At 40.1% G+C, this 26,938-nt stretch overlaps 1 protein-coding gene and 1 long non-coding RNA gene across 3 annotated transcripts in view; both read left to right on the top strand.

Annotated features, from left to right (window-relative positions):
- Positions 1-26,938, top strand: part of SHROOM3 (shroom family member 3) — a 304,609-nt gene that overhangs the window by 142,252 nt on the left and 135,419 nt on the right. The gene's annotated exons all lie outside the window — the stretch shown is intronic.
- On the top strand, positions 15,700-25,032 carry LOC306670002. The gene is made up of 3 exons (XR_013766289.1): positions 15,700-16,860; positions 16,925-17,748; positions 18,092-25,032. It is a non-coding gene; the product is annotated as an uncharacterized lncRNA (long non-coding RNA).

Raw genomic sequence — 26,938 nt, 5'->3', positions numbered from 1 at the left:
TTTACTTATGAAATGCTAGTTCTCATAAGAGCCCAAGACAAAGTGACAACTTTTACCTCCATTTTACAGGTTAAACAATTGAGATACATTGTAAGTAACTAACCCAAGGTCAGACAGTGGCAGAACTGGGATTTGTACCCAGGCTGTCACCAGCTGCAGGGCCAGTGCTCTAACTGCTCTGTTAGATTTGCCCACAGAATGTTTAATCTAGTCCTGTGCACATACCCCAGCCCCCACTTTTCTTTTGATGGTAATAGGGATTGCTCCAGGGCCTTGTGCATGCCAAGCAAGTGCCCTACTACTGACTACTCCCTCAGCCCCTCTGCACTTTTTATTTGTTGTAGCTCTGTTGTTGATGTAGAAAAAAAGTCATATGGCATATCATTACATTTTATTGCCCTCAGCGAGGGCAGAGAACGTAAACTGTTGATACCCAGGGCCTAGCGTAGCATACAGATACTCAAATATTTGTTGAATGAGTGAGGGAGCGAGGGTGTGACATGAATAAACAGTCGTGAGGCCATAGAAATGCTTTGCTAGTCTTGAAAGTCACAGAGACATATGTGATCGCTGGATGCCACTTATATGAAAACCTTAACCTTGAAAAGTTAATAAATAAATAAAATTAGAGGTGGGGATATAATGGACAGTTATTTGAACCAGTGTCGATCATTTCATCCCTGCAGTGTGCGCCTTGATGTTTTAGTTAATAAATCACATCACACTAGAAGTAGTACCCCCAAACGACCCGTGTCAAACTCACTCCTGTCATGTTACAATGAAGGAATGAAGAAAATGGAAGCCTAGGAACACCAGGAGTTCCACTGAACGGGGCTTTGGTGTGTGGTTTGGATTCAGTGCATTTAACACATGCAGACTGAGACTCACAGATCTCTCGTGGGGTGAAGGAGGAATGGCTGGGCCCGCCCAGTGCCAGTGTCTGAGGGAATATTTGGGTTCAAAGAACATAGGCCCACTCAGACCAGGTGAACTTCGGGGTTCACCTGGTGGTTAAGAGTTCTGGAATCAGAAGTCTGGGGTTTGAACTCTGCTTTGGCCTTGCTGAATCTGTGACATTGGATAAGTTACTTGGTATCTCTAGAACTTGTTTACCTATCTAAAAAGCAGGAAATAAAGTGTTTACCTGGTGGGTTGTTGTGTTAGATTAAGTGAGGAGATATATTTAAAGTACTTAGAATATTGCCTGACCTATAGTAGTGGCTCAATAACTATCAGCCTTTATAATTATTTAGAAAGTTGGTAGCTAGTCACTTTCTCTTAGAATTGCATAGTTGCTCATTTTAGTTGACTTTGAACAGTGGTTCTATTACCCTCCTTGCAGACTGGCTTCCTGGAAGACATGGTGCCAGGGCTCATTTAATGGCATAGATTTGCCATGAAGGCTCCAGGTTTGTTTATATTTATATTCTCCCGTCTTTGGATGATGACTTTGATCCTCAGATTTACTCCTCTTAATCACAAGATGGTTGCTCCAACTCCCTCCAGGCTTCACATCCTCATACAGCCTTGTCTAAGGAAAGAAAGATGTTCCAATTTTTAAATATTGTATCAAGAATGAGGGAAGTTGGGGGGAGATGTAGCTCAGTGGTAGAGCACTTGCTGGCATGAGGGAGGCCCGGGGTTTGATCCCCAGCACTGAGAGGATGGGGGAAAGGAAAAGGAAAGAATGATAAGCACTTTTTAAATAACCTACCTGCCTACTTTGCTTTGAGTCAGATCTTTTTTACCTAGGGTTCTGTCCTATATCCGTGCCTACACTAGTAACTGGAGGGAGTCAGATTGCCATGACTGGTGAAGACTAAGCATAATTAATTTCTTGGGGTCATGGAAGGATCCACCTTTCTGAGCATATAGCCATGTGGTACTATAATAGAATCAGAACTATATTTGTGAGGGAAAAGGGAACGGTGGCCATTGAGTACTTGATCCTAAGGGCCTATCTTACATGAGCAAGTGTCTAAGCCAGGCAAACCAGAGTCCTTCCCTAGAACTTTTTAATCTATTATATTCTGAGCTCAACCAGGTATGGTAGTACACACCTATAATCCCAAAATATTCAGGAGACTGAGGCAGGAAGATCGAAAATTCAAGGCCAGTCTAGGCAACAGCCAGACCCTGTCTCAAAATAAAAACTTTTAGAAAGGTGCCTGAGTTTGTAGCTCAGTGGTAAAGTGCTCCTGGGTTCAATCCGCAGTATTGAAAAGAGAGGCAGTGGCGAGGAGGCAGATTTCTTTCCTTTGAAGTTGTTAATCAGGGATGAAGTAAACCTGCAGTTCCCACTCTGTGGTTGTTTTCTGTGTGCCTTGCACCTAACACATTGAATTCTTTTTGTGTAGATAAAAGTGAGGTGTGTATGTGTATATATGTGTATCTCATTTTTTCACTGATAGGTATACATATCTAGATATTATGATATCTATATCTACATATATCTAGGAGGTAAGTCTTTAAAAATATATATATGGTAGGTGGGGAACCCAAGTAATAGTGCCCAAAGGGGTGGGAAAGAAGGAAAACCTGACAGTATTTTTCATTCCTGGAGGCCATCTCCTTCCCCGGCCTTCACAAGAAATTTTCTGTTTTGCTTTTCAATTTCTTTGTGAGGTCAGTGTCGCTGGTATAATTTGCAATAATAAAAACAAAATATGGTTGTATAATTTCTTTTTGGGGGCACTAGGGATTGAACCCAAGGATGCTTGAGCACTGAGCCACATCTCCAGGACCCCAGCCCCCCCAACCCCAGCCCTTTTTCTTTTTCTTTTTTTTAAATTTGGAAACAGGGTCTCTTTAAGTTGCTTAGGGCCTTGCTAAGTTGCTGAGACTAGCTTTGAACTTGCAATCCTCTTGCCTCAGCCTCCCGAGTGACTGGTATGCACCATCGCAACCGGCTAGTTGGATAATTTCCTTACCGACTCTAGGATTCTGTCTTCCCACATCCATTAGCATGTGGCTCTGCTCTCTGCATGGGTCTCTCCTCCATGTGTGCTCACAGCTCTAGAGCCTTCACCTGGCTGACGCAGCCTGGGTCCCAGTGGCAGCGTCTGCATGGCTCTGCTCATAGCCCAGGGATAGCTGGGCCAGCCTGGCTCCTTCAGCAGGGGCTTCGTCGGGACTATGATCTGCTAGAACGTATGTGAATAATGGACAGGAACTTCTGTCTCTAATACAGATGTGCAGTGTCTGCCCAGCCCTTCCTAAAATGATAGTGTAAAAGGCCATACAATTGAAAAGCACATTTTTCATTAGTAACATGATAAATTTGCATATATAGAAGTGCCTTTGACAGGGAGTTAAAATCTGGTGCCACCACTCCCTTCAGCCAATTTAAATAGGAGAAGAGAATTCAGGATTTGCTTGGGTAGGAAGTTAGTGAAGGATTTGAGAAGTGTCTAGGAGAGCTGAGTAGAGTCATGAATGAAACCAGTGTGGCTGTCAGGTCACTTGTACTCATGAGAAAAATTCCACAGGTGAACATGGAAGACTAAAATCTGTGGTTCAGGAGGTATGAATAGGTCTTTTATTATTATTATTATTATTATTATTATTATTCACTTTTACTTTTTTATCATGAGAACATCCAAAGTTTTGTGAAATGAGAGAGTACCACAAATTCTGTGCACCCTCCATCCAGGAGGATAGCTCGTGTTAAGTAGAACAAGACAAGGAGGAGGGAGGTGAAAGAATCCAGTGAGGGGCAAAATACTCAGACAGATGTATTAGTGAACTTGTCAGGAGGGGACAGGAAGTTGAAATCCAAGATGTTTGTTCTCCTTAATCATAGGTTAATGAAATAATTGCTAAATGAGATCTGGCTTCTAGCTATTTGAGTAGGGATTATGTAATTTGAGGAAGCAGACCTCATGGCCTAATCTCCAAATTGCTCTGTGGTGGGGGCTGAAAGGCCCCCATCCTACGTGGTGACAAGGCTGAGAAAGCAAGAGGCGGTATTCATTTGGCATTTGGCAACTATTTATTATACTCTTCCAGGCACTGTGCTAGGCTGTGTAGGCATTCAGATCTGGAAACAAGTTCCTTGCTCTCGAAAAATGGAGCATCCAGTGGGCGGAATAGATGAGAAAATCTGTGATTATAACAGACACCAAATGAAAAGGCGAGGGCTGGGGATGTAGCTCAGCGGTAAAGTGCATGATGAGCATGCGTGAAGTCCTGGGTTCCATCCCCAGCACTGCAGGGAAAGGGGGAGGGCTTCCTGTAGGAGGATGATTGTCTTGATTTCTGGAAGGATAAGTAGGAGTTAGGTGATGGCTATAGTGATGGGGATGGCATCTCCCTGGCCATCATCTTGTTTCCCTCTAGGTTCATCTGCTGTTTTGCCTTGAGGAAGCGAAAATGTCCCAACTGTGGAGCAACCGTTACTTAAAGGGAATAAAACACCTGGCTTTTCTACATCCAGCTCTTTTCTAATGTGAATGTCGTGTATAATAGTTTTATTTGATTAAGCTTCAGAACTGTTTTGTAAAGTGAAGTGGGATAGACATGACATGTGCCAGCCAGGGCTTGGCAGAGTGTGGAAGGCAGTGGCCCTGTTCCCAAGGTGAATGACAACTCAAGAAAGCACTGCTTTTATTTTTTGCAGTCTTCAATTTAAGAAAGGTGAGGAATACTGTTTTAAATAATTGAGATTCATACCATGGCAGGGGGGAAGAGTATATGTGAGAAGGCTCATGAGTTTGAGCAGGACTCAAAAGGTGATGAAGAGTTAATGAAGAATCGAAAAGGCAGGGCTGTGATAAAATCAGAACAGGGTTAGAGAAAGGCCATTCCGGATGTATTTTGGAAGGCAGTCTTGAAGATGGCAAATCTGGAGGAAAAGAAACTCCCAAGGGCAGACTGATCAGATGAGGAATAATGAGGGCCCGGCCTGTGGCTATGGGTGGGGGCAGCAGCGCATTTGGTATCTAGAAGTAGACTGGGTAGGCTTGGTGGCAGGCTGGCTGCCTGGGTGAGGGGAGCAAAGATGACATGTGGGCTTTTAGCTTCAGCTGCTCAGTGAAGGTTATCTCTGTCCAGCAAGGACTGATAAGCCCAGGAACTTTGACATAATATGTGATAAGGTGCTAACTGTTGAATAATAATAAAAAAGCTTCTTATATAAGTGTTGTGGTTAAAGATTAAAAAGAAGGCTTCAATAATAGCTTTTGAGGCAGAAGAAAAACACGCTGGTCTTGGGCTGTAGTCCTTCAGAGAATGACCAGTTGTTACAGAAGGAAATCGTAGCCGTGTTTTGGGTTAGGATTTCTTTCAAGTATAGCAAAACCCCCAGCAAAAAATCAGGCCACTCAAGATAGGACATAAAACAATGCCTAGCTATAGATGACTAGTTTGTTACCTCTATTCTTTCTTTTACAAGTGAAATGAGCCTGGGCACAGTGGCACACGCCTGTAATTCCAACTACTTGGGAGCGTGAGGCAGGAGGATTGCAAGTTCAAGGCCAGCCTAGACAACTAACAAGACTTTGTCTCAAAATAAAATAAAAAGAGCTGGGTATATAACTCTGGTAGAATACTCACCTCGCATGCGCAAAGCCCTGGATTCCATCCCCCAGGACCCCCAAACACACACACAACTTGAAGAATAAAACTATATAAATCTAGAATATCACAAACCCTTTCTTCATTATCTTTGGAGAAAGCAGTGTTTTGTTTCGTTTGCGTCTGGTAGTGGACACATTAACAGCATTCTTCCTGTGACCCTGTGCTTGTCAAGATGGTTAATAGTTTGGGGTTTGAATTCCAAGTTTGTCACCTTCTATCATTTTGGGCAGAATACTTACCTCTATGAACCTCATCTGTAAAATGGGGATAGACATGGTGTACCCCGTGGAGCTCCTGGAGGGTTAAGAAATAAAGAAAGTGGAGTGTTTGGCATAGGTTGGCCTATTGGTCATAAGTGGTGGAGGTAGACACAGTCATTGTTGCTGTTATTCTTGTTTTTAATGCCAAGTTCAGATATCAGGAAAGAAAAGGGTTTGCATTTTTGGCCTTTGTTTATTCCTTAGGCCCACATCTATTAGATGGCAGCTATATACCATGTTGCTGCTTTTGCAGGTTGGCCCAAGGACAAGGAGTTCATGTTGCATGAGTCACAAGAGCATATTGAGTACACCCCATCCTCCTTCCTGATGTGCCTCGAGGTAATGCATTGATTACTCTTGGTATGGAGAAGAATATCATTAGACTGTAGAAACCTCTGGAAAGAAGGCAGAAGACTATGGTGCTCTTGATTTTCACATGACTGAAATGTTTTTTTCTAGGATATGAGGCCCCTGAAATTACACTAGATATTGCTTTAATAATTTAACATAGAATATTTATTGTAAACTACCAGCCTGTGCCTTGAGCAGCTGAAAGTACCCAAAGAAAAAGTGCTTTGACTTTCTTATCAAGAAATGGCTCTGATATAAACTCAGTGAGTGTAACTGTGGTCATCATTCTGGAATGTCCCCTAATGGTGTTGCCAGTTTTCTTTGCCCAATAGGTATGATATGAAAAATTTTATAAATGCTTCCATTTTATGTTTTCACAAATGAATAATACTTTTATGCTGCACTGTAACTGGAAACAAATTATTAGTATGCTTCCATCTCACCTACAATAAAGAAGTAGTAAAAATTTAGGAGGTAGTACGTTAGAGTGGCTGGCATAAGAACTACATGTTTAAGTCTTAAGTAGTATTTTTTTTTAATTATTAAAATCTTTTTTATTTTTACAGACTGCAAGTAGTATTATTTTTGATTACCACCCAATCTTCAGGAAGCAACCACCTATTCTCAGGAATCAGACTAGGAAAAGTGGAAAATCTGTATTTTTATGTTATTCTAAATCTGTTCGAGAAGGAAGAAAAAAATTTTAAGTGTTTAAAATTAGCCAACCGTGACAAGTTTGCCATAAAAGAGAAAGCAGAAAATTCAGTGTCAGTTAAAATTTTAAATGAGTTCCCAGTTAGAGGTGAATTTTCCTGAAGGAACATTTAACGATGCCTGGAGACCTTTTTGGTTGACACAACTGTTGGGGTGAGGGTCCTGCTGCTGACATCTAGTGGGTAGAGGTCAGGATGCTGGTTAACATCCTAAAAACACTGGATGGTTCCCACGACAAAGAATTATCTGGCTCACAATGTCAGCAGTGCCAAGGTGGAGAAACACTGAGGTCAAAGATGGCTGTTGAGAAAAACAGGTGGTTATGAGCCAGCACTGGAGTCTCTTTCAGCAAGAAATTAGCCCCCCCCCCCCATTGTTTTTTGAGAATTGAAATTATTTTCCTCAGACTACATAGGGCAAAAACTCCTCTAGCTTCTTACAGGTTTAGTCTGAGCTTTCTTCTTTAAACTTAACTCTCAAATTATCAAAAACAAATCAAGCCAGGAACTTGGGAGACCGTGGGTGGGGAGTAGGCCCGCATCAGATCCACTCAGGGATTCACTGGCCGGCTCCTTAGTTGATCACCCTGTGCACACACAGCTGTTCTGCAGTGATAAAGGGAGCAGAAGGAAGAGGCTGGGTGGGGACATGCCTCCACATTTCAACACTCCTTCAAGGAAAAAGAAAGTTAGCTTTTCAAATACTTGCCAAGTATGAAGCTATCCAGGGCGATTACAGAATCTTTCTTTCCATCTTTCTTCTTTGTCTTCCTTGATTTAATTCAGAAGTCATTTACTCAATATTTATCATCTCAGTTCTTCTGGTAATTGCTTCTCATGATACCGAAAACTTAAGGATTTTAGAAATAGCTATAAGAAACCTACAAAGTCATATCAATAATCACCTATCTGAAAAAAGAGAAAGACAGAAATGTTGAACAAAGAAAAGATTTCTCCCCAAGATTTTATATCTTACAAATTACAAAATTAATCCACATTTTACTTTTCAGTTTTCTTTGCTGAAAACTGTAAAAATATACAAATTCATAATAAATGACTGCTGTAGCCATATGTTCATTTTGTGTTTTTCCCCCCAGTAGAAAGGCTTTGCGCCAGATGTGGTAGTGCACACCTGTAATCCCAGAGGTCCCCCGGTTGAGGCAGGAGGATCATGAGCTCAAAGTCAGCCTCAGCAACTTATTGAGACCCTGTCTCTAAATAAAATATAAAAAGGGCTGGGGATGTGGCTCAGTGGTGGAGTGCCTCTGGGTTCAATCCCCAGTATTTTAAAAAAAGAAAAAAAAAAGGCTTTCCTTTCTGAAAAAATACCCAGATCTGGGGCTTACTAGTGGAGGCATATTGGTGCATAGTAGGCAAAATAAAATTTAATTACAGTAAATAATTTTTAAAGGTGAAAAACACATACCTTTTATTAATACTTACATACTTTGGGACTCATAGAAAATAGATTGGTCAGAATCAAACAGGTTAGACTCAGGTGCTTGTTTACCCACAAAGGAAATAAGGAGAAAGGGCTGAGGCTTGCCGAGTGGTTTATAGGAGGCCATTGTTTGGACCCACCAAAGCAGGGTGGAGTTACTGGAGCTAGGTTCCATGGACTCAAACTTAAAAATGGGTCTGTTTTCCAAAAGATACACGATTCACAGCAACCAGTTATAGAAGGGACCCTTTTACCCCAGCCAGCATAAGGAAATCCCATGTGTCAACCCTGCAAAAACCTTTGAAATGATTCTAGAAAAGTCCAAATACATCTTTAAATATATATATTAATGTATATTAATTTGGAATTTTGTGTTCCTATCTGGCTTCAAGTGAGTAGGAAGTATGGAAATATAAGGGTAAAGTCTTAGAAGATAAAGACCATGTTATTGTGGTCTGTTGATACATACTCATCGTGGTGTTCACTGTCTTCAGTGACAATTGTAGCCCTTTTGTCCTGGTATGGTGGAGTACCTTCCTCAGAGGGTAATGTAAATCTTCATCTGCTTTTAGGCAGATTGACAAAGGTCGAGAACTTTTCCTTTATCTGAGTCTCAACTGTCGTTAACTCAACTTAGTCCATATGCCAATGTAACATGTTTTATGGTGCAATGTTCTGATCCTTCAGAGCAAGTTCAGATAGGTCATAAGAAAGAGAAAACTATAAATAGCCAACAATTTTACTTATAACACATAAGATGGATGGATATTGTAAATAAGCTCAGTGGAAACGTATTGCCAATGTCAACATTGACTTTGAGGTTGGTTTTTCCAAAGGGTAAATAGTAAATAATCTTATTAAATGATATAAAATGGCTTTTGAGTTGAATTCCTAGTCCAAACCATTAAAAAGCAAATTACTTTTCATTATGATAACTGCTAGTGCATCTCCAGATTCTTTAATGGAACTCTGTGCAAACAAAACATAAGAGTTAGGAGGATAAACTTGAGCCAGATAGCCTGCATTCAAATCCTGGTCTGTTGCTGACACTCTGTGGCTGTGAAACTTTGCACACATTGCTTCTTTCCCAGTGCCTTATCTTCAAAATGAGTATACTAGCCATAGTATTTTCCTCAGAGTGACTATAAGGATTTAAAGAGCTAATGCATGTAACTAGTACACAGTTAGTACTCAATATGTGTTAATTTATTGTTATCATCATCATCATTTTATATTTATTATTGCATATTTGTATCTAGCATGGGACTGATAATTGGGCCATTGCAGTTCACCCAATTCTAACACATTGTAAAAGTACCTAAGTTGATTACTAAGATAAAATAAAAATGCTTTACACAAACAGGTGGTAATGATTCATAGCTTTGGCTTTTCAGTTTATTTCCTAGAAATGTATCTCACTTGCTCTCCTAAGTAAAGACACATGATTGTTTTGAGCTTAACTACATTTAGCTTGGTATCTAAATTGTTTATGCATTATTCCAGTAAACAAAAGTGCTTGATCAAAATGATCTCTTAAAAGTTCAGATTGGTTTGTTAAAATGAGAACTAGCCACCTAAAGAATGCCTTGAAAATATTAGAAATCATCATCTTTTAAGCATCAGTGATGATAATTATTAGACAATGTCTGAAACATTTGAAATCTAACAACCCAAAGCAGCATAGGAAAGGGGAAGAGTAAGGATATAGAAACATTAAAATTGTATATTTTATAAGACAAAAGTGATATTACTTTCAAAGGAAGAGTTCTGGGAATTGTATTGATTCCAGGTTGGATTTCTAATAAATAACCAGTTACCTGGATATAGAAGGCCAAGGATTTGCTCATCTATAAAACCAACATAGTGGGAACTAGTTGATCTCTAGGGTACATTTTGTCTCTAAAATGTCAAAATCAATTTAATGTGTTTTTCTGGATTGAATTCCTCAAGGGTCAGAGCAGATGTACTTTTGATACAGTGGTGAACAAAGCATTACTCGTAAACATTAAACTGATTTGGATTTAAATACCCTCTTATGCAACTTGAATGCAGGCTCTAAAAGTAATGTCCCCATGGTGATAAAAGCATCAGTATGAGGCAACGTGTGGAAGGATTTGTTGTAGGAGGATCAGTCAGCTCTATTTCATGATGACTTCAATGATGTGGGCACAGCCGTGGAGTTAATGGCCTTGACAGCATCATCAGAGAGAACTTTAATTAAAAACATGAGTGGAGAAATCAAGAGCCGAAATGTACCTAAGAAACAATTAAATGACATTCATTCCATATTTTGAAGCACCATTTTATTGTATGGTTCTCATTACAGATATTCCAAGTATATCCCATTACAGATATTTGGTAATGAACACCATAAATTAGATTTGAATTCGACAGACTTTGTAGCCTCAACACATTCCATTCTATATCCCTTTAAACTGTCAGAGGGTAAGTAGGTATAGCCCATTCCTCTAACTTGGGCAAGGAGAACATATAATAGGCAAAAGGAGGAATCAATAAATACTCAAATAGAATTGCCCAAGTCGCAGAGAAAACTGCCACTCAGCTAAATAACAATGTGGGAGTTTAATGGAGTCTGTGAAGAGGAAAAAAAAAATACTTTTTCAGTGCTATACCTCCAGAGCAAAGAAAAGAAATAAGGAAAAGATGTAGGCTTTTAAATAGAAAAGCCCTTGATTTCTTAAATGTGACTCTTGGTGGAAATTCTCATAGTTACAGTTAAATTTCTCCAATAATAAAACTTTAGATACAGAACCACCCTTTACTATTTCAGTTCTAAAACCAGAAAAGGCACAACACAACATATTTGAAACAAATATTTCTAAATGTTAAACTTTTTGCTGACTTTGCTGCTTACCAGGCTAGTCCAAGTTAACTGCCCTGAACCTCTGTTTTCTTATTTGTAAAATGGTTGTAAAAACCTCTGCCCATTGGGCTGGGGAGATAGCTCAGTTGGTAAAGTGCTTGCCTTGCAAGCACAGGGCCCTGGGTTTGATCCCCAGCACTGCAAAACAAACAAACAAACAAAAACAACCTCTGCCTGTGGAGTTACTGGGAGTATTAACTACACACATATTACATTAGATGACATACACAGTACTGTACTGGGTAGCTGGCAGGAGTCCAATAAATGCTGTAGGAACATGCAGGTGGTAGTTTTGGTAGCTTAAACTCTGACTCTGACATAATTTTCATAACTATGTCACCAATCAGCTTTCCAGGCCTCAACTACAAGTCTGCAAAAATAAGGGAAAAACTGTCAAATGTGTGTGTATCTGTGTGTGTGTGTGTGCATGTGTGTGTATAATATTCACACTTATATGTATGTGTATGTGCATGAAATATTTGGGATTTGCAGTGTAATCATGAATATAAAACATCTTGGGGGAAAAATGTGCCACTCAAATACAAATTATGACTTGTCATTTTCCCCCATTTAAAAGCACCAGTTGCAACATTTCATAACCTTATCCATTTCTGTTTTATGGAATTAAAACTTGATTCAATGCATGTTTTGTGGCCTTTCTGGGTTTAGGAGATGAACAGGCCAAACTGGAAATAAGTAAAGCCAGAAATCTTAAGCAAGAGTGGAGAGACTATTCACTCCCACTCCCTGAGGAATTTATGACCAGTAAGTTGCTCTCTAATGAGCACAGAACAAGAGCACTGAATCTTCTCTTAATTAGTTTGACAGATATTCATTTAAATTTGAAAAGATTCCCAGGCTTGGGATAGCCAAGGAAGGGCCTGAATTCCTTTTGCATCTTAATTCTGTTTTTGTTGTGGTGGCTCCCGGAATGTCAATATCTGAAGACAAAAAAAAAAAAAAGGCCCTTCCTTCATGTGGGACCTCCACATTTTCTATTTATAACTAGCTGCAAACCACCTCATTTTTGAGTTTGCAGCTGTGAAGTCCAACACAAAGCACTAGGTTCTGGAAGAATATTGTTGGGCCTGGTTTCTATGAGGGATGGAGTTTTTTTTCTTATGCCTAATAAAGGATAGAGTTTTGAGGAGGGCCTTAAATAGCCAGCTTTACATCAGAATAAGTCACTACTTAGGGGTCAGTGACATGAGGTACAAACCCAAGTTGATGAATTCGATAACTGAGGAATTATACTTCAAAGCATCATGATCATTGGGTTACCACCAGTCCTTGGTTGTCCATGGAAATGAGTCATCGGAAGGCCATATATGCTCCCAGACCCTTTTAACCAATAGTAACACTAACCTTTATCTGGGGTGGTTAAAGTATAGCCACAGTGGTGAGGTGGTAACTGGTGACGTGTGGGAACGACTGGCCCCATGTTATCACACTTTGATCTCCAGTTGGCCAAGCTTTTCACTCCAGGCAGTGCCCAGGTAGGGAGCTCCATCATTGGCCTTGCCAGGTACCTGAGGTTCTGTCTGCACTGCCTGAGGCCTGCCCTTTCTTTCTGCATACGGGGAAAAGCCCAGTTGGCCAGCTGCGCATGGACCAACTGCATAGAGCTACTATCAGGGAAATGTCCAAATCAGACCACCTTGGAAGGAAGGCACAGTATGCCTTAATCCACCAAAGCTAAACATTTAGCTCTCTCTCAAGGGTAGTCTGGGTCAGCTTTACTTTGGCCTCCCACCACTGTTTCTTTCCTCATTGCCTTAAAGCAGATTCCTTTTATCAACTCATCTTAATGAAGCCAGAAAATAACATACAAGTAAAGGGGCTGTCTGGTATTTTTGTTTCTGATTAAAAGAAAAAGATGCAGTTTGCAGCATATCACTTCTTAATGCAGTCTGTTGGGCTGGTCTGTAGATTATATATGCTGTGAACCTTATTTGATTTATTGGGCAGAGATTATATAGCATCATACAGTACAGGTCAGAAGACCCACTGAAAACCCCTGCTTTACCATTAGTAGAATGTTCTTAAGCAGTTTAATTCACCCTTTAGAGAATGCATTTCCTCTTTGGTAATACAAGAAAAATAATGTGAGGATCAGATAAGTTAATACCAAAGTACTTTGGAACTGGGAGTGTAGCTGAGTGGTAGAGCACTTTTGTAGTATACATAAGGTCCTGGGTTCGATCCCTGGCACCAGAAAAAAATAAATAAATAAAGTGCTTCACACTATCCTTGTGTTTCGAAAGCAGTGGTTCTGTAATACTGGGTCTTGGCCCAGCCGCATCACCTGGGAAATTGTTAGAAATGTAAATTTTCTCAGACCCCCAAATGAAAGCCTCAGGAGTGTGAGAGAAAATATTTGTGAATCATATGTCTGATAAGGGGTTAATATCTAGACTATATAAAGAACTTTTGAAATTCAACAAAAGCAGAACAATACCATTAAAAAGTAGACAAAGTAGAATGGTGATTGCCAGGGGCTGGGGGCTGGGGTGTTCTGGTTTAATAGGAACTGAGTTTCAGTTTTGCAAGATGAGAGAGTTCCTTGGATGGATGGGGGTGATGGTTGCACAGCAATGTGAGTGTACTTAATACTTGTGATGTGTATAGATTAAAATATTTAAGATGGCCAGACATGGTGGCGCATGCCTATAACACCAGCTATTCCGGAGACTGAGGCAGGGGGATTGCAAGTTTGAGGCCAACCTCAGCAACTAAGCCAGATTCTGTCTCAAAGCAAAACATTTTAAAAAGTGGTAAGGGTGGCAGGCTAGGGATGTAGCTCAGTGGTTAAGTGCCCATTGGTTCAATCTCTGGTACCAAAAAAAAAAAAAAAGAAAAGAAAAGTTAGCTTTTACTTTCCTTTCAAATGGGTCATCAGAATGGAAGTCAAGAGCAGCATTAGTGGGCAATTGAGTGAGTTCTTGCACCCATGGAAACTTCCCAACACTTAACTAATCAGACAAAGTCTAGAATTATGTGCTCCCCCTTTCATTTGTTCTGTTGAAATTAACCATAGAAAAGATAGCATTAATCTACTTTTTCGGTAAAGGCTCCTGAACTATAAATATCCCATTTGCCTTGAGTTTAGATTTTAAAATTTGTTTCAAATAGCTCTTGCCACCTGGTACCCATTTTGCTTTATTTTTATTTAACTCTGGAGAGCAAAAGGTGAAAGGTTTTGAAGAATCCCCCAGGCAAGAGAGAAGCATTGTCTGCAACAAAAGTTGATTGTACCTTGTTTTCCTTTTTAAAGAGCAATGAGGATATAATCTCAGTACCACACTTGACCACCATCTGTCAAACCAAAGCAAACAAGACATTGCCAGTCTTTCCTTATTGTAAAACTGGAACCGAAAATAACCATGATGTGGTGGTTGTCCAGCCAAAGAAAACTACCCTTGTTCCAGAAAGTGTTTACTCTTTTGCTCTCATGGAGTGACATGCCATCAAACTATGAGTTAAACAGTGGTATTTTGTGGAGATGTCTTATTTGTTCAGCAAAACCACAGTTGTTCATTTTTGGTAATTTTGGGCTTCCTAAAAGGTAGCATTAGATTCTGAGTGTGGCTTTTAGTCATCTTTAGGATGTTAAGGGGTTTTTTTTGTTGTTGTTTGTTGTGTTTCGTCTTTTTTTTTTTTTGGATGGTGCTGGGGATTGAATCCATGGTCTTGTGCATGCTGGGGAAGTGCTTTACCACTGAGATACACCTTCAGCCCCACACTGAGGGATTTTCTGATCTAAAGATAAAGGTATTGATGCAAAAAGAGAGAGAGAGAGAGAGAGAACAGTTAGTGTCATATGAATTAATAATAAATTTGGAGATTAGACCTTCTCTTTTGCAGAAATAATTGCATACCGTTGTTTTCTACCATCCCCTTACATATTTCCCAAATAACCACATACCTTGATGTGCTCTTCTAGCGATTCTTGTTTTCTTTGTGTGTTCTTTACAGTGAGATGCATCCCTGGGAATCTATCCCTTACTTTTCCATGTTTTTGTCTACAATTTGGGTTTTTTATGCAGGCATCCCTGCTGAGGGATCCTGGTGTTAACTTCTCTCTAGGCCAAATCTCAAGGTTATCTTCCCTCTTCTGTTGACTGAGAGGTGCAGAATCAACAGTGGGTCAGAGATTATGTGTTTAGGGTCTCACTAATGAACAAACTCTCCATATCTCCAGACTCAACTAAGTGTGTGGGCATGGGGTAGGAGAGGGGGGCTATGGTTCTGGTAGTTGGTGATATGAGATGATGCTTGCATCTAAGTTCAGTAGCCCTTGTCCAAATGAGAAACTTTTAAGAAGTTTAACAACCTTAACTTCTTTGTTCTCTCCTGTGGGTGGGAGTGGGAAAGGACTTGTTTAAAGAATTATAGGTGATTTTTTTTTTCTATTTGAAAATATTGTAGTAAAATATCTGAAACATGAAATTAACCATGTTGGCCATTTTTAAGTGTGCAAATAGGAGGGATTTTTTTTTTTTTTTTTCACTACATGATGAATTGGTCTCTGTGGAATTCAAACAATCTCATTGTTTTGATTATGTCTCATTGGGAATGCTAAATTTTTTTCTGAGAGTGATGGCAAAGGTGAAGGGGCAGAAAGGAGGCGACTATTTTTTTTTAATCAATTTAGCAAAAGAGGAAACAGTGGTAATAAGTCATTCCTGGAAATATAATCTAGGTGCTAATAGGACAAGTTGGCACCGTGAATGGGCTGAGTCCCACTTTTTCCTAGCAAATCTTCAGGCTATGCTTCAGGGAAGCTTCTTGGTGTTTTTCTATTTGCTCTCCAGTGTTGAGAACTTAAGGTCATAGTGTCCTTGGGTTCCCACTGAGCTGGTGGAGGAAGTTCTTTTATATTTACTCAGTGTGGATGGTATACCAGGAAATCTACAAAAGGTACACTGCACATGGCCAGCCTCCAGCTTGGCCTTTCCAAGGGACACTTCGCTGCAGGCACCGCCTATGCTCCTTCCAACTTCTGGAGTTCCGGGAGGACCCCCGAGGGGTTATACCTTATTCACTCAGAGTCTATATTATTGACCATTGAATCCTCTGGACAACACAGGCTGAATTGGTCCCATGTTGAATAAAGTTCATTTTTCTTCTTGGAATATTCTTGGAATGATTAATGCATTTTCTGAAAGCAGAGATTCAGACATAGTTCTCTCTGGTTGAAATATCCTGCTCTCCTCTGCCTATCCTAACCTGTATTCTAAATCTTCTTGGGTGGGAATTTTGCACTTTTTAGAGTTCTGTTTTTCCTTCTGGATATGGCAGTGTCCAGTAATATTACATCAGAAAGAAGAAATAAAATTTTAATCTATATGCTACTACTTGCATATCTTACTTCTCCTAAGGCAGGATGTTCTAGTTAAATCTCTGGATAATTAAGAGATAACATTAGGATTGGGCGTGGTGGTGCATGCCAGTCATCCCAGCAACTTGGGAGACTGAGGCAGGAGGATCACAAGTTCAAGGTCAACCTGGGAAACTTCGTGAGACCTGTCTCAAAATTCAAAAATAAAAAGGACTGGGGATTTAGCTCAGTGGTAAAGTACTCTTGGGTTCAATCCCCAATACCGAAAAAAAAAAAAAAAAGGATAATATTAGGTATAGAACTAGTTTGTATAGTTTGTTAAGCTAAATAAGACATAAATGGAAGCAATACTCATAGGAATTCTTAAAACTTTTTGGAGGTACTTCTGATGATCTAAGAGTATGTTAGCCAGTAGTGAGTTGTAATGCCCTTTAAATTGCTATTGAATCTGAGAGCTCAACACTATGAGGTGCCGAGTAGCTCCTAAGTGGATTATTGTCAGGCTTAAAAGTGTTTTCTTTTGGTTGGATATTTAGGGTTTTCATATTTTATGTCAGTTATTACTATATTAAGTTTGCTATACTGAAAAATAATTTAGTATAATAACATGTTCATTTTCCATCACCATAACAAACATCTGAGATAATCAGCTTATAAAGAGGAAAGTTTGGGGCTGGGTGTATAGCTCAGTAGTGGAGTGCTTATCTACTGTGCTTAGGGGCTTGGGTTGACTCTCCTGCACTGAGGGGGAAAACAGAAGAAAGGTTTATTTGGGCTCACAGTTTTGAAGGTTTTAGTCCATGATCAATTGGCTGCATTGCTCTGGGGACACAGGAAGATAGCACATTCTGACCAAAGCGTGCGCTAGAGCAAGCTACTTACCTCATGGCCACCAAAGAGAAGAAAAGGAAGGAACCTGGGTCTTACTGTGCTCTTCAAGGGCATACTCCCAGTGACCTGAAGACCTCTCACTAGACTTCTTAACTGTTCTAGCAGCACCCAGTAGCACCACACTGAGGACCAAGTCTTTAACACACAGGCCTATGGGGAACAATTAAGATCCAAACTATAATAAATGATGATATTTATGTCAGGCAAGTGTTACATGTTGCAAATACTCTAAGAGCCAACTAAGTTACTGCCTAATCCATGAAATAGCAATCATCAGAGCATCTAGTAAGGTGGTTAACACCAGGTGAGTGATCCTCTACATTACCCAAAACAAACAAACAAAACAAATGGAAGGAGAAGGGACAATTCCAAGCTTCAGGAGTTGGAGAGGGCATTATAGGAAAGGAATTCCAGTGGTCACCCTCAGACTTGCCTGACTCCCACTTCACCACTGTGTCCCATGCAGGAGACTCTTTGTATCTAGGACAGATGTGCATCTGGCTTCTCCTTGCATGGTTTCCCAATTTACCAAGTCAGCTCACTCCTTATTTGCATGACTTGAACTGTTAGAAAGTCACAGCTATGAGTTCTTAGTGCTCTACCTTAAGTCACCACTGACCATACCAAAGGAAGCGGTTCTTTCATCCTGTCAAGTTTTATGAACACACATGCATAATTCACAGAAAGCATTTACCATGGACTGTTAGTATTTTAGCAGAGTTCACAGAATTGTAAGGAGCCAAGTAATATTACATGAGAAATGTCTTATCTGTTTCATTAATACCTCCTTTGCTTTGATAAAAAGCCAACAATGGTCCTGGGGACATACCACAGATGGGTGGGTTGGCAGTTTGGAAATTGGAAATCACATAGTATTTTGATGGAAGTCACTCATTCAAATCTGAACTTTGGAATTTTGTCTTCAAAGTTCCAAAGTTTTCGACTTTCATTTGACTCCTCTTGCTATAATGTTGACAGCAAGCAAGAAAGAGCTATGACTGGGTTCAAAAGAAGACATGTGTTAAGAGTGCTGGATGAGTCATCAATCACTTGGTCATGGCTTTTACTGGCCATGCTGTGTCCTCAACCTTACTTCTGAGGAACTGGAATCAAGAAAAGCATGATAACACTTTTGCCCAGAAAGCCACTAAATCATATAGTCATGGAACTGGAAGGCCTACCCTGATAGTTTACAGATAGGAAATACATATAATGGCCTTCATTGGAATATCTACCATATTTGTAAATCCACAAGTCTGCAAGATGAAGAAAGAAACACAAATGAATAGAATGTGCCAGGTATACAATCCAAATAGCTGGGTTTTTGTTTTGCTTTGTTTTGTTTTGTTTTGTTTTGTTTGTTTGTTTTGTTTTCTGAGAACTTAAGTGGGGAGATGTAAGACTGGAGCAGGTTGGAGGACTCCTACCCCATCTAAAAGAAGGCAGCTTCCTCTTAATTCCAGCAGGTCATTATTATGAAGAAATGCAGACTCACCATGGCCAGGAATCTGTGTTTTATGTGAACAATCCCAAAGAATGAAATACTCAACAGCATTATGTGAATCAACACAGAGTAGGCCAACCAAATGAGCCTGTAAACCAAATTCCGTTTGCAGGTGCTGCCTTAGGCTTAGAGAAGTTCAACTGGGGTTGTGTTTCCAGTAAGGACATTAAAGAGAGAACCGTGAGTGGGTCCTTGTGGCTTTCTGCAAATAGCTTTTGCCATTCCCTTCTCCCAACCCCAGAAAAGATTGAGCTAAGCTCCGTACCACCCCTGGAGAAATGCCTGGCTGTCCTTTGAAATCAGTTGACCTTATCAGGTGTGAAGGAGGAAACCAGCTGAGAAAAGAAGTATGGAAATATATACAAAATGCAAAGAAAGCAGGAACACCAGAGACCACGGAAAGGTCAAGCAAATGTGAAGAGATGCTTAAAATGTTTTGTTTCATTTTGTGGTCTTGGGGATCAAACCCAGGGTCTCATGCAGGTTGGGCAAGAACTCTGCCACCGAGCTACATCCCCAGCCTTTTTTAAAGCTGTATTTTGAGACAGGGTCTTGCTAAATTTCCCGGGCTGGTCTTGAACTTGTGATCTTCTTGCCTCAGCCTCCTGAGTAGCTGGGATTACTGTAGTCACATGCAACTATACCTAAATTCTTTTGTTGTTGTTGTTGTTGTTGTTGTGGTACTGGGGATTGAACCCAGGGGGGCTTAACCATTGAGCCACATCCTAGCCCTTTTTATATTTTATTTAGAGACCTGATCTCATTAAGTTGTTGAGGCTGACTTTGAACTGTGATCCTCCCGCCTCAACCTCCCTAACTTCTGGGATTACAGGTGTGCTGCACCATGCCTGGCTGTACCTAAATTCTTGATGTTAAAAACTTTAACATTTTTCTCTCTTAAAAAAAATTAAATTAAAGTCCCTTTATTGGGTGTGTACTATGAGTACTGCCTTCAGCTGAAAGCTACTTAATGGATTTGGAATCAATGCTCTCAAGCTCAGTATGCTGTGATCCCTTTAATTTTGACTGACTTGTTTTCTCCAGGGGATCAGATGGGAAAGGTGCCTGAAAGGGACACTGGGGAATTTCAGTCCTGATTGCAATGAATGATTTATGCCAACTGATGCTGCAATGCAGTATGTTCAGAGGACCTGTTGGAGGAATGTGACTTTTGTGCCTCTTCCCATTTATCATGGTGTTTACAAATCCTGTTTGAAGTTGAAAGTAAATCATCATCCTGCTGGTTAGCAGCTGTTTTACAGCTAAGAATTTTAGGTGTGATTGAGAATGAACCCATCACTGGAGTCAAGTGAAGAAGCGAAGGGAAAGGAGGCATCAAGAAGCCCCCTGTAGCATGAGTAAGGCTTGATTTAGGAATGGTGCTAGTGGCCCAGGCCTGAAAGAGGGACACTCCTGTCTTTTAGAAAAATATTGACCCAGTTGAATGACACTGCTCTATAAAACATGGAGGCAGTTCACATTTATATATGCTGGGATTTGGAGTTCCGATCAGGAGATAGACCCAAAGAACAGTCTGGTCCCTCAGTGTCAGAGATGTGTATAAAATATGCATCTGAGGCTGGGGATGTAGCTTAGTGGTACAGAATGTATTTAGTATTTGGGCAGCCCTGAATTTGATCCCTAGTACCCCAAGCAGTAAAATAAAATGTTGAGTGGTTCATCAAGTGAGAAAGTCAGAAGAGCCTTCACTCCATGGAACTTCGTACTAATCTACCTCTTGTGCTCCCTGGTCACATCTGGGCATCTTAGAGCAGAGAAGACTCAGAGACTCAGCATGTGACTTCCAATACTTGAAAAGACCACCTTGTGAAATAGGATTAGATTGCATAGAGTAGGGACCAGTGGGTGGGAGCCAATGGGAAGCAGAAGTCAGACTTGATAGTAGGAAGAATTACATTCTAATTAAATTGTTTGAAAACAGAAAAGGCCCTGAGTTAAACAACTCCTTGGCTGCAGATATTTTAAAAGAGATTCCAGTGTTATAGTGGGGGTACGAGGGATGAGGACCCTGTTCTTATCTTACCTGGATTGTGTGATTCTAGTGATCTGGCTTGGGACCTTTTTCATTTGTTCATTTATTAATTTGTTTTTTATAGTGCTGGGGATTGAACCCATGACTGCATGCTTTCTAGGCAAGTGCTCTACCACTGAGCTACACTCCCAGCCCTGGCTTAGAGTCTTGAACAGAACAACCACCCTGCATTTCTTGCTTCCTGGACCATAAATAATGTTGTTTTGTCTTTGTTTTTGTTTTGTGGTATTGGGTATCAAACCTATGATCTTGCACTTGCTAAGAACGCTACTACTGAGCTACATCTCCAATCCAATTCAATAAATAATGTTTTAACAGCAACCATCTGAGCATGTGCAAAGCCCTGGGTTCAATCTCCAGTACCACAAAAACAAAAAACAAACAACTCTGCCCCAGTAATTTGACTTCTTTGTCTACAGGTTGGGCTTCCCACATGCAGAAGTTAAGATAGAACAAGTGGTGAAGTTAAACAGTAATAAATGAGATATAAAATATATGGAAGGCTTAGAAGTCAAAATTGTTAAGTATGTACTTTAAAATAAACTTACAGCACATTTGAAAGCTGAAACAGTGATTTGTATTTGGTCTAAATGGGTGTTACCCATGCGGTTAAGAGCTTAGGCTATGAGCCAGACTGCCTGGGCTCACGTCCTGGCTGTTGTAAACTGGACCTTGGGCAAGTTATTTAATCTCTTGGTCTATTTCATCATCTGTAAAATGGAGTTAATGACAGTACCTACCTCATAGAATTTGTGGGACGAGTAAGAGGGTTGAGGATGTTTTAAGTGTTGCGTGCTGAGCATAGCACAGGGCATGACAGGGTCATTGTTGTATAGCAATGAAAGGCTCTTTACAGACTTGACCTAATGAACTGCATTTTACTTTTTTGTCCATGAAGAATGTATTCAAACAATATCCCTGTTGATACATAAATGGTATTTAACTATTCTAACAATGTTTTTTTCTGCCCAAGCTGGTGATATTATGAAAACTACAGGAATGATGATATAGCTGAAACAAAGAAGTTTTTGTAGCCTAAGGAAATTTGCTCTTGACCAGATATTTTGCAGGCTTCAACCTGGTAGACCTGTGCTAATTCGACTCCTTCACTTCATTGCAGAAATACGGTTTCATTGTTTGCTATAAAAAAAAAAAAAAGTTGCTCCCCTAAGGTACAGTGTGAGGCTAATAGTATTTTTCTGCATTCTGGGAACTGGCCCACATTTATTGTATTTTAGTAAAAAATTAACACATAGACTATTAATTAAAATATGAAAGCTAAATTTAAGGTACCTAGGTAATCCTTTAGAAAGCTAAAATTTTAATACTAAAATCTGAACCCAGAGGCACTTTACCACTAAGCCACATCCCCAGCCCTTTTTATTTTTTATTTTGAGACAGGGTCTCACTGAGTTGCTTAGGGGCTCACTAAATTGATGAGCCTGGCCTTGAACTTGAGATCCTCCTGTCTCAGCTTCCCGAGCTGCTGGGATTACAGGTGCATGCCACCACTCCCCAGGTGAACTTACAGAATTAATTTGAAACTAATGAACACATACAGTAGGTATGCATAATCCTCAAATCTGCTTCCACATAGTTTGAGCTGATTTTAGGAATAAAATGTTGAAAGACAATAGAGCTGAACATCATATGCATAAACATTACATAAGCAGTTACTGGATTAAATATGTACACAATAAGAATTTACCTCTTCATCATTTTTTGACTTTGTAATATGCAAGACTACCCTGCTTATCAGAAATAAAGAACCAGGACTTAATTTTTTATATCTTTATACTTTTTACTTGAAAATTATTTCAAATTTATAGAAAATTTGCAAGAATAAGAATAGTATGTAGAGCACTCGTTTATCTTTTACTCAGATTTTACTTATAACTTATCTTTTACTCCATTTACTTTTTCTTATGTGTTTGTCTATAACATTTTTTAAACCACCTGAGGATAAGTTATGACTCTATATATTAATCCTTCATTGTTTATTTCCTACAAATATACCTATTCTCTTTCATGGCTACAGTATCATTATCAACTCTAGTAATTTTAACATTGATATAATACTTATATCTACTCTTTTGTGTTCATTTCAGTTTTGTCAGTAGATACAATAATAATGTCCTTTTTTTTTTTATTCCCCCTCTACTGAGGATTGAACCTAGAGGTTATCTACCACTGAGCTACATCTCTGGCCCTTTTTATTAATTTTTTTTGAGACAGAGTCTCCTCAAATTGCTGAAACTGTCCTCAAACTTGTGATCCTTTGACTTCAGCCTCCCAAGCACTTGGGATTACAGGCTTGTACCACCATGCCTGGCACTCAGTGATGTCCTTTATAGCATGGTTTTTCCTTCCAGTACAAAATCCATTTTTAGGCCAGGCATTGCATTTAGTTATCAGGCTATTTTAGTCTCTTTTAGTATCAGCCTTTCTTAAACTTGTTATTTTTGAAGAATATCATCATCTTCCTTTTTAATAGAGCACTGAGGACAGTGTGACTTTCTGATGCATATTGTGTTTGAAATATGATTCATTCTGTTGAATTCTTAGCTGAGCCCTGATCATGATGCTTCATCCCCGCATCATGTTGCTTGAACATGGTACATGAGGTTTCTTCTTTTTTTATTTTTATTCTTTTTAGTTATACATGACATTAGAATGTATTTTAATGTGTTAAACATACATGGAGTCTAACTTCCCATTTTTGTGGTTGTACTTGATGTGGAGTTACCCTGGTTGTGTATTCATATATGAACATAGGAAAGCACTGTCCGATTCAGTCTACTGTCTTTCCTATTCCCATCCCCCCAGTACTCAAGGTTTCTATGTGGATTCCTCCAGTCTTAGGAGGGGAGCCTGCCCTTGAAGAGGCTTAGTGAAGCCATCCACCAAATGCCTTCACATTAAGAGTGAAATTTATAAACATAAAAGCATTTGCCTCTTCTTTTGAATTTCCAAAATTGTTAAATAATCCAATGATCTTTTGTTCATTTATTTTCATAGCAGAGTGAAAGCAAGTGGAAGAAGCCCCGAGGAAGGTAGGCAGAAGTGCAGTGGAAGTATGGCAGTGAGCAGGTGTCCTAATATTTTTTTGTAAGAGACAGACATGTAATGATAATAGAATGAATTAGACATTACTACCCTTTGTGCATATATGATTATATGACCTGTGTAACTCCACACGATGTACAACCAGATGAGTGAGAAATTATACTCCACTAATGTATGATGTGTCAAAATGCATCCTACTGTTGTGTATGCCTAATTAGAACAAATAAAAAAAATAGTGCTATGGTTGAGCAATCCCCCCTGCAAAAAAAGAGAGAGACAGATATGTCATAGTTCAGAGGTAAGGTGCCGAAGGCCTGAATTAGGGTGATGGTAATAAGAATGAAATAGAGGGATGATCGGGACAGGCCCTGTAGCCCTCATAAAACAACACTAGGACGTGGCTCAGTGATAGAGCACATGCTTAGCCTGCAGAGGCCCGGGGCTCAATCCCTGGCCCCCCAAAATAAATGAATAAATAGGTGAGGGGTGGTGATCACAACTGTTCATGAAGGATGTTTGAACCTCATTAACTTGTAGAATTGTGTGGTGATCTGGGACTCTTTTGCTTGGAAAAGTATCATAATGTTGGTCTTGGATGTCTTGGGTTCTGTTGGTGCAAGTGTCCAAGTTGGACATGTAGAACCAAGCCTGGGAGGGCATCTGGAGCAGCGTTAGAGACTGAGGATCGTCTACCTGAGGGTGAGCGCTGGAGATAACGCACGAGGTTCCCCCGGGAAGGGAGCAAAAGGGACCGAGAGAGGAGGGCCTTGGACCTTAGTGCTACAAGGAAGGAAAAATAAAGCAAGAGTGGTGTTTGAGGGGCTAGGGAGAACACATTGCCCTGGAGTCGAGGGAAGACAGTTGAGAGGGAGGGAAGGTTAATGGCGGCAGCAAGGAGGGTGTAGGCAGACACTGAGGCTGGCAGACTGGCAATCCTGGGAGCAGTTTGGGCAGGGAGTTAGTAAATGTGAGAGGAGAAGGAGGAGGCGGGGCAGAGGGCAGAGGGCCCTTTGGAGATGTCCAGTTCTAAAGTGAGAAGATAGGGGCGTGTGGTCACCAGGCTGAGGGCCCTGCCAGTGACCCCCTGTGTATCTCAGTCTTGGCCTAGTGTGGCGTCATTTCTCCACTCTGATGGCTTCTTAGTCATTCAACAGTCACTTCTATCCCAGAAGCAGATCAAAGAACGAAGAGTCACTTTTCCCTGGGTCAGTAAGGGAATGGACCTCATCAGTGCCATTATGTGATCTGAAGGGACTAGGATGATGACCCCCATTAAAAACCTTGGGTATGCCACCTTTGAGAGCACGCCAAAACACAAACCAGCCCTTTGTAACAGAGTGTAGAAATGTGGAGCTGACTTTCGTGGGGCTCATGGGGTTTTTGCGCGTGTGTTTTTTCTTTGTTTTTCTGTTCCGTCTCCAAAAGCCTCATAATGCATAGTATTAAAAAAAGAAAAAGAAAACAAAAGGTCTCCTTTAGTTGAGGGTGTTCTCAGCACTGTGGAGAGCCCCACCTTGGGCTAATACCATGACCTCAGGTGAAACCTGCCTGTTCTAGAACCCTCATCCGGAGCCACAGAGTTGCCTGAAGACATTCAGTTGAAACTCCTGATGGGTCTGTTGGAGAAGATGAACTGACACAAGTTTATTAAGAGAAAATAGGAATTATTTTGTATACTTTCCTAATTCCCAAAGCACCATTTCTGCACCAAAGTAAAATTGGAACATTGAGCTTTGGAGGCTATTTATTTATTTATTTATTTATCCAATAGTTTGAATAAAGCTTTGTTTTCTCTTCCTCATTCTTTCTTCTTCCTTCCACCTTACGTGGGCTGCAGGTCCAATTGCCTGAAGAATATAGTTCCAGTGTTTTCTTTAGGTGTGATACAGTTTGGATTTTCTTCCATTCTTTATAGTCTGTTAAGTGTAGGGCAGGTGAATGAGTAAAACTGATGAGTTTTCATAGGAGCGCTCCTACACTCGGCATCGAGTCACCTGACATAAAGTAATGCTTTTATTTTCTGCGTACTTCTTTGTGAATTTGTTATTTTAAAGGATAGCAAAAGATAAAAGAAGAGGATATTGACATCAGCACAAACTCATCTCTAGTGATACTAGTTTTGCAGAACTATAATTCATGTGCTCACTCCTATCCTCTTTTCCTAGTGCCAGATCTTCTACTTAATGTCAATAAAGGGGCAACTCTCAGCAAGGGAACATTCTTGATTCTCCAGGCAGAGAACTAAGCCAAGGCACTTGTACATTTGTTTTCAAATAAACTTGTTTTGACGTTGTAAATATTTAAACATTCACTGTAGTATTCCTACCTCTTCCTATTTGATTTTCAGTTAATTTCATTTTTCACAGATAGATAAATGTTTCTCACTTTCCTGAACCCTCTTTAAGCAAGTATTAACTATATTTGAGGGATGTGATTTGAGAAGAACAAAAAAATGGGCTCTAGAAGGCATATTTTCCCATTGGTTAGGGAAAGGAGGCTATGGGGAACTATGTCCACCAACAATGACAGATGTTAAGGGTCAATCTTATGATGACTCTGAATATTTTTATTGTTCCTCCTTCTTTCTGCACTTAATCATTGCTGGTGGCAATGGCTAAATGCGAAGGATTTTTTTCCTTCTCAGTTTTTGGTTTTGAGAGTCCAGTGGAGGGACATTAGCCACTAAAGCTACTGGAGAAAGCAGGGGTGATCTTATCTCTAAGGAAAACAACTACCATCAGCTTTCCTTCAACTCTGACTTGTCTGGGTTTCTGAAAGCCCTTTTCTCACTGGAATTTGCTCTTAGAAAGAAACTCTAAGAATGCATTAGGCAGAAGATTTTGATTTACAGTTTTGT

This window comes from Sciurus vulgaris, assembly GCF_902686455.1.
Source record: "Sciurus vulgaris genome assembly, chromosome: 9".
Taxonomy (NCBI): Eukaryota; Metazoa; Chordata; class Mammalia; order Rodentia; family Sciuridae; genus Sciurus; species Sciurus vulgaris.
The sequence above is the reverse complement of the archived record's forward strand: the minus strand, read 5'-3'. Positions and strand labels throughout refer to the sequence as shown.